Source organism: Canis lupus, chromosome 20, assembly GCF_011100685.1.
Source record: "Canis lupus familiaris isolate Mischka breed German Shepherd chromosome 20, alternate assembly UU_Cfam_GSD_1.0, whole genome shotgun sequence".
NCBI lineage: Eukaryota > Metazoa > Chordata > Mammalia > Carnivora > Canidae > Canis > Canis lupus.
The window spans coordinates 42,896,287-42,903,353 of record NC_049241.1 but is presented as its reverse complement, the minus strand read 5'-3'; the positions used below and the strand labels follow the sequence as shown (position 1 = coordinate 42,903,353).

Genomic DNA, 7,067 nt, shown 5'->3' with positions numbered 1-7,067 from the left:
AGAGGTAAAGAACTCTGTCACTTTTATGCAACATGCAGTTTACAGGTTCATTTCCTACTTCTACCGAAAAGAGGAAAGGGTGCTTGGCCATTTTTCACTTCCACTTGGCTAAGGTCTGAGTACTCACAACCAACGTCCCCTCCCAAGGTTTTTTCCCTTGATACAATTTTATGAGGTGTTGTAAGGTATGTTGTACACTTACTAATATATATATTTATAATAACATATGTGCATACATTTAAAATAATAAAGTCATACCTCCATGTGACATGACACAACTGTCTTGCATGCAACTGCAAATATGCTAACTCTTTCCCTGGGCAGGTTGCAAAGTCTTTGGGTGATATTCATTCTTTTCCTTGAAACTCTGTAACTTGAATATGTGATGTAAAGTTAATTATTATTATTGTGACACCTCATGTTAGAAGATAAGAGAGTAAGAGAGGGAGAAAAATAAAAATATTTGCTTAAAATATGTTTATAACATATATATGTATATAAACATTCATATCAAAACAAGGAAGAAATACTCATATTAATTATAGTTCTCATTTCTGTATCTGGTCACGTGGTCATAAGCTTGTATTTACAGCTACCTTCTTCCACTACCTGTTCCATATTTCCTTTGCCCTCAGCAAGTACTTTAGCCAGTCATGGTTCTTTGCCTGGTGGGTGACTCAAACTTTCATATCTAAAACCTGGACCATTAGCATTTCTGCTTGAATTGGGTTGTTGTGATTTCCTACAGGCTTTAATTACAGGACATGGTAATACATGGTAAGAGACTCCCTAAGAGATATGGTCTCCTCTACTCCAGACTTATTCTTTCTTCTCTGATGTAGTAACACATCAGTTTCCTCTTGGTGGCCAGGATCAATCACCCAGCCAGCACAGTGACTCCCTTCTTTGTCTGTTGATTCAGAGGCAAGAGGATGCCAAAGTGGCCAAAGTGGTCATTTCAACTTCTGGTTCAATGGAATCATCGTTGTGATGTGTCACATGTGGAAGCATGTGCGTCATGATCTAAGGGCTCTCCCAGCTAACCCCTGCCCCCTCTCCCTTTATCCTTTCAAGCATTTCCTCCAATACATCTTTTGTATGTCTGATCCTCACTTGGTGTCTGCTTTTGAAATTCCAAGAGAACAGGACCTCACAGGCCAGCTGAGGGTTTCAAGTCTGGCATGGGGCCCTGGGAGAGGAGCAGGATGAGGAGTCTGACAGTATTTAGAAGGCCCACCTACCTCTCTGTTGGAACTTCCATCCTGTCTTTGGCTGGGTGGCTTGGTGCCCATACAGGTGGAGGACCAAATGTGGACCTGGAGGGATAAACATGAGATTCCCCTTCAGAGCCTTGGGTGATCCATCCCAGTCCAGCCTCCCTTGAAGCATGCTTGCATTTGCCCACTGCACTCCACCACACATGCTGTTTCCTCTGCATTAATGCTCTCTTGCTTTCCTCTCTCCCAGTTCATTACCACCCCTCCTTGGCATAAACTTCATCCTCTTGAACATATCAGGCTCTTTGCTGATTGTGTTGTCTTGTACCAAGGCATTTCTCTTATGGCAACATTTTTATCCAATAGTGACTTGTTTAATAATCATAATGCCAGCAGCCAATATTTACTGAGCACTTACCACATGCCGAGCACCGTGTTAACTATTTGTTAGAGTTTATTCTAGATTATAGTCTCTATAAGAGCAGGGTTCATCCCCTGTTGTGTTTGTGTCTCCATCTCTCCAGGGCCTAGGACAGTGTCTTGAATATACTAGAAGCTCAACAAACAAGTATAGAGTAAAAATCCCCACAAAAAGCCTAGCAAGTGTCCCCTAGTGCTTTTGTAGTATTAGACTAACTATGGCTGCAAAGATTTTACTTTTACTGTTCCTTCAGTTGAGAGGTGAAGTCTAATTCCCCTCTCCTTGAATGTGGATCAGTCTTGGTGACTTACTTAAAAGAATGTACTGGAAGTGACATTCTGGGATTTTTAGGTTATGAGAAGCCTTGCTGCCTCCAGCGAGGTCACTTGGAACATTCTCTTTGGGCACCCTGAACCATCATTTATGGATTCAACTGCATGAGGCTGCCATGCTGGAGAGGCTGTGTGTGTGATGGGTGGTAGTTCCAGCTGAGCTCAGCTATCCAGCTTTCTCTGCTGAGGTCCAGACACATGAGGAAAGCTGCCCTGGAGCATCAGCCAGCTCAACAGCACCAAGGAGTCTCTGTTGAAGCCACATGAAAAAGAAACCCTGCACAGGTTCTTGAGCCACAAAATTATGAGATAGAATTAAAGGGCTTTTATTTTGGCCTCTCTGTTTGGGGTGCTTCATTATACAACATTAGTCAAGTACACAATTGTGGTTAGGGGGAAATCCCCAGGCTGATTTTCCATCTCACCTTCACTCATCCCACGCCCTTGGGTTCCCCTTGAGGACTGCCACCACCGGGGTCTTGCTAACTCTCCGGCAACTTACCTTTGATGTGGCTTGCAGAGAGGTACCTTTTCTACTTAGCTTCCATTTGCAACACTGCCGGGAAAACCCTTAAGTTCAGACTTGCCTTGCTCTGTGGCAAAGCTCCAATAGCTGCGTTGTCCTACCACATCATCAGATGGCCCTCTTCAACCCCAGAGGAGAGTGAAATCACCGACTCCCAGGTGGAGGCTCTATTCCTTTGAAATCTGCTGTGCCCACCTGATCAGGCTTGAGTCTTGTTAGGTGGTTTCACACTGAGAATTGGGGAAGCACAGTCAGCTGGCTCGGCCACCCCTGGTTCTGCTGTTGCCTTGTTCCCTAGTTGGACCTGTCCCAGGAGGAGCAAAGCCCTGCTGGAGTTGCCAGGATTTGTGAGGAGCTTCAGAGGGCAGATATGGGGTGCAGTGAGAAGCTAGAGCCTGGTAGGTGTGCTCTGACAGCATAAAGAGTTCTGGATGGAGTTTTTTGAAGGTTTCCTGTAGTGCCAAGGACTCAACAGACTTTTTTTTTTTTTTTTAAGATTTTATTTATGTGTTCATGAAAGACACACAGAGAGAGGCAGAAACCCAGGCAGAGGGAGAAGCAGACTCCCTACAGGGAGCTTGATGTGGGACTTGATCCCAGGACCCCAGGATCACACCCTGAGCCAAAGAGAGACGCTCAGCTACTGAACCACCCAGGTGCCCCTCAACAGACATTTAAGAAGCTTGAGGGCTCTTGGCTTTTCTAGTACCTCTGGAAGGCACTGTGTGGGGATGTCCCTAGGGCGTGGGGCATTTGCCAGCTCATTCCGAGCAGGAAATCCACCCTCTCCTCACCCCCTCATGGCTCTTCAAATACACATGGGTGGGTGGGGCGTGGGTGACAGCATTCCTGGTAGAGATCACAGAGACTGGAGAAGAGTAAGTACTGGATGTGTAGCAAGACATGCATGTCAGGCCCAGAGCTTGTAGTCTTGGACACTTCTTGATACTCCCAGGGCACAGCCATCACTTCTTAGTGGGAAGTCAATGTGGAAACTGCAGTATGCGGGACTCATGAGGAATGCAATTTCCCAGGCCCTGCTTAGATCTATGGAAACAAGCTCTTTGGGTGAGATCTGGCCTCTGCATTTGTAACAAATGTCTAGGTGGGTCAGGAGAAGGAAGCCAGCAGTGTAGAAATTAGTATAATGGGCTCTGGAGTTAGACTGTAGGGTTCAAACTTGGGTCCCAGGATACAGGGGCCATGTAATTTTGGTGCCTCAATTCAACTATATGAATTGCAGATGATGACAGCATCAATTTCACTGGCTTGTAATGAGGATTAAATCAAGTAAATGGGTTAGGGACTTTAAACAATGCCCAGTGAATGCTCAGTAGCTGCTAGTTCCAGCTACCTGGATGGTGGTAGTAGATGCAAGGCAGGAAGCTACACCTTCAGTGCCTGGTCAGATCTTAATGCATGTCTGAGTGGAGGACAAAAGCAAAATGTACTTAGCCACCCTATTGGCACAATTATGCCATGAGCATTTATTTTTGCAGCCAGTCCTGGCATTATTCCCTATATATTTGCTTAATTAAGAGAGAGAGAGAGAGAGAGAGAGCACAAGCAGGTGAAGGGCAGAGGGAGAGAGAGAATCTTAAGAAGCCTCCATGCTCAGCACAGAGCCTGACTCGGAGCTTGATCTTACAACCCTGATAATCATGACCTGAGCCAAAATCAAGAGTTGGACACTTAACCAACTGAACCACCCCAGTGCCCAGTTGCTGGGTGTTCCTAAAGGAACACATTGGTCCCTGCCCTTGAGATGCTCATGGGCTCACAGATGTGGAAATGGGTGCAATGTGTAAAGTGTGAGGTGGCGGACAGGCTCTAGGTACACCAGCCTTGGAAAGGCAAGGAAGGCTTCCTAGAGGAGGTGATGTCAAAGGAAGATCTGGAGGATGAGTAAAAGTTATCCAGGGAAAGGGTGCTGAACACCAGGTGTAGGGGACGCTTATACAATAGTGCACATTCTGGACCACCCAGTGATTCAGAGTGGGGTACGTGCATAAGAGGCAGGGCTGTCAGGGTTTGTGGCTTGCAAGATGAGCAGCATCAGTTGGTGGGTTGAGTTGGTTGCCCAAAGCCTTCAGTTCTGGCTAGCTCATCTCATGTACTGTGCATCCTTACCACAAAAGTCACCTTCTCTCTGTTTCCCCCTTTGCTCAAACTGATGGTTACCAGAGGGGAGGTGGCCGGGGGAATGGGTAAAATAAGTGATGGGGATTAAGAAGTCCACTTGTGATGAGCACTGGGTGATGTATGGAAATGCTGAATCACTATATCATACACCTGAAACTAATATGATACTGTATGTTAACTAACTGGAATTTAAATAAAAAAAATTTAAAAGTCACCTTGTGTGTCACTGAATGGCACTCTGTCTAGGTTAGTCAATCAGTAGTCAGAGTATGTTTTGGTGCTCAGAGTATGAAAAGTCACAGAGGTCTAAATTCGATCACATGAGGCAACATGTGATCCCCTTCAAATGGAGGAGTGTTAAATAATTTGGGGTCCTTGTTTCAAAACTACCACATGGAGATTCAGGAAAGACTTCCTGGAGGTGATGACATGGGCTAAGTCTGGAAAGGTGAGTAGGAGTGAAGAGAGAGAGGAGGACGAGGAACATGACATTTGGGGACCAGCACATGTAGAAATTAGGAGGCAGGAAGCCTCAAGACTGCTTCAAAGGACTCTAATTATGGCTCAGGAGGAGAAATTGTGTCCTGGCAGGAGCCATGGTAGATGAGATAGGAGAGGGAGGCAAAGGTAAGGAGTTTGAAGTTCATCCTAACTAGTGAAGGGTTTTAAGCAGAGGAATAAGGTGATCAGTAGATTCACTTGGATGCTCTTGGCTGCAAGTGACAGAGTACACTTTAAGCCACTTAAAGTGGCTTGAGTAATGGGAGGCTGTTAATTTCCCATGGGAAGGTAATGCCAGGATGGGTGCAAAAACTCAGCAATGTCATCAAGAACCAAAGCCCTTTCTATCTCAACACCTCTGTAAAATCATTCTTCATGCTTACAAAATGGATGCTGTGGCACAAAGCATCATCCAGATGCTTTGTACAGCATCCAGAGCAGGTAATAAGGAGGCACATGTCTAAACAAGTGGCTCTCATTGGGAATAATTTTGCAATGCTGGAAGCATTTTTGGTTATCACAACTGGGAGGAAGCTACTGACATCTAGTAGGTAGAGGCCAGGGACGCTGCCAAAAAGAACACACTTCCATGAAAGAAAATTATCCAAATAGCAAGAGCACCAAGGCTGAGAAACCCTGGTCTAAACTGATAGGGTGCCTTTGGCTTATATGGGGAGGTGAAGTTGCCTCCTCTCACTGTACATGGGGAGCTTGGAGCCCAAAGATCTAGTTTCATGGCTTCCCTGCTGAGACATCCTAGACACTGCTAGATTCATAAGTGAATGATCAAGCTACAACCCCATGAAGTTCCGGATAGACTGAAATGTAGGAAATTAAAGCATAAAACCTGGAAAACAGAAATAGCTATCAGATGGATGGGGAAAGACTTACCTATATGTTTATATATATATTGCATAAAATCATAAATACAGTATGTCTGTGATCCTCAGCATAAGCCATTTGAGAAGGGCTTTATTATCTGTCACACACTGAATTGTTGTTTTGCAGGACTTAGCTTTCTTTCTGCCTGATACATCTTTAGTTGCCAGAATTTCTATTCCAATGTTGTATTAAATGTAGTGTTCTGTTTCCTTTCAATTTTTCAAAACAGAGTTAAGTTGGACTGACCTGTCATGATATGGGCAGTGATGGTGGGAGTGGAGAAGGGGATGGATTTTGAAGGCAGGTATTGCCAATATACGAGAAATACACCTTGTCTACCATCAACCCAGACCCTGATACTTCCGCTGGAGGTTTCTGGTTTGACCTAGTTCTTTCAGAAATGCAATGCTGACTTGATACCTTTTCCCTAAACTGCTTCCTTTTCCTGTTTCTTGTTTACCATGGTGTCTCACGCTTGCCTTGGTTTTGAAAATGAGCTCTGCTGATTAGGTGTGGGTATAAGTGTACTATGGGATTGTATGCATTCATGTGTTCATGTGTGTGTGTGGGTTCATATATGTTTCTATATCTTTCTATGTCAACACAAGTTAGCTAAAAAAGCTCTGGGCTCCTTCAAAAATAAAGATGTGGCTCTCCTTCCAGTGCACCCTTACTATGAAACCAATGACTGAAAGAATATAATAAAAATAGTAAACCAACTTCCAGTGCCTGAAAATTCACTAAGGGAGTTGTTGGAAAAGAAACAGTATACTTGAAAGTAATCCAAAGATAAAAGAAGTCTCAAGGGGAATTTAAAAAAACACACTGAATGGAATAAAAATGAGTCAGGAAGGGAGCACTGAGAGGGAAATTTATAGTCCTAATTGCTTACATTAGAAAAAAGAAACTCTCACATAAATAATCTAGGCTCCTATCTTAAGAGCTGGAGAAAAAGAAAAACAAAAATAAACTAAAAGTAAGTAGATGAAAAAAAAGCAGAATTAATAAAATTGAAAACATAAAAACAACAGAGCAATGAAAGAAAA

General features: G+C 44.0%; 1 long non-coding RNA gene across 1 annotated transcript; it reads right to left on the bottom strand.

Annotated features, from left to right (window-relative positions):
* Positions 1–256: 256 nt before the first annotated feature.
* Positions 257–2,749, bottom strand: LOC119864588. The gene is made up of 3 exons (XR_005374451.1): positions 2,473–2,749; positions 1,242–1,316; positions 257–373 (listed from the first exon to the last, which is right to left on the bottom strand). It is a non-coding gene; the product is annotated as an uncharacterized LOC119864588 (long non-coding RNA).
* Positions 2,750–7,067: the final 4,318 nt, after the last annotated feature.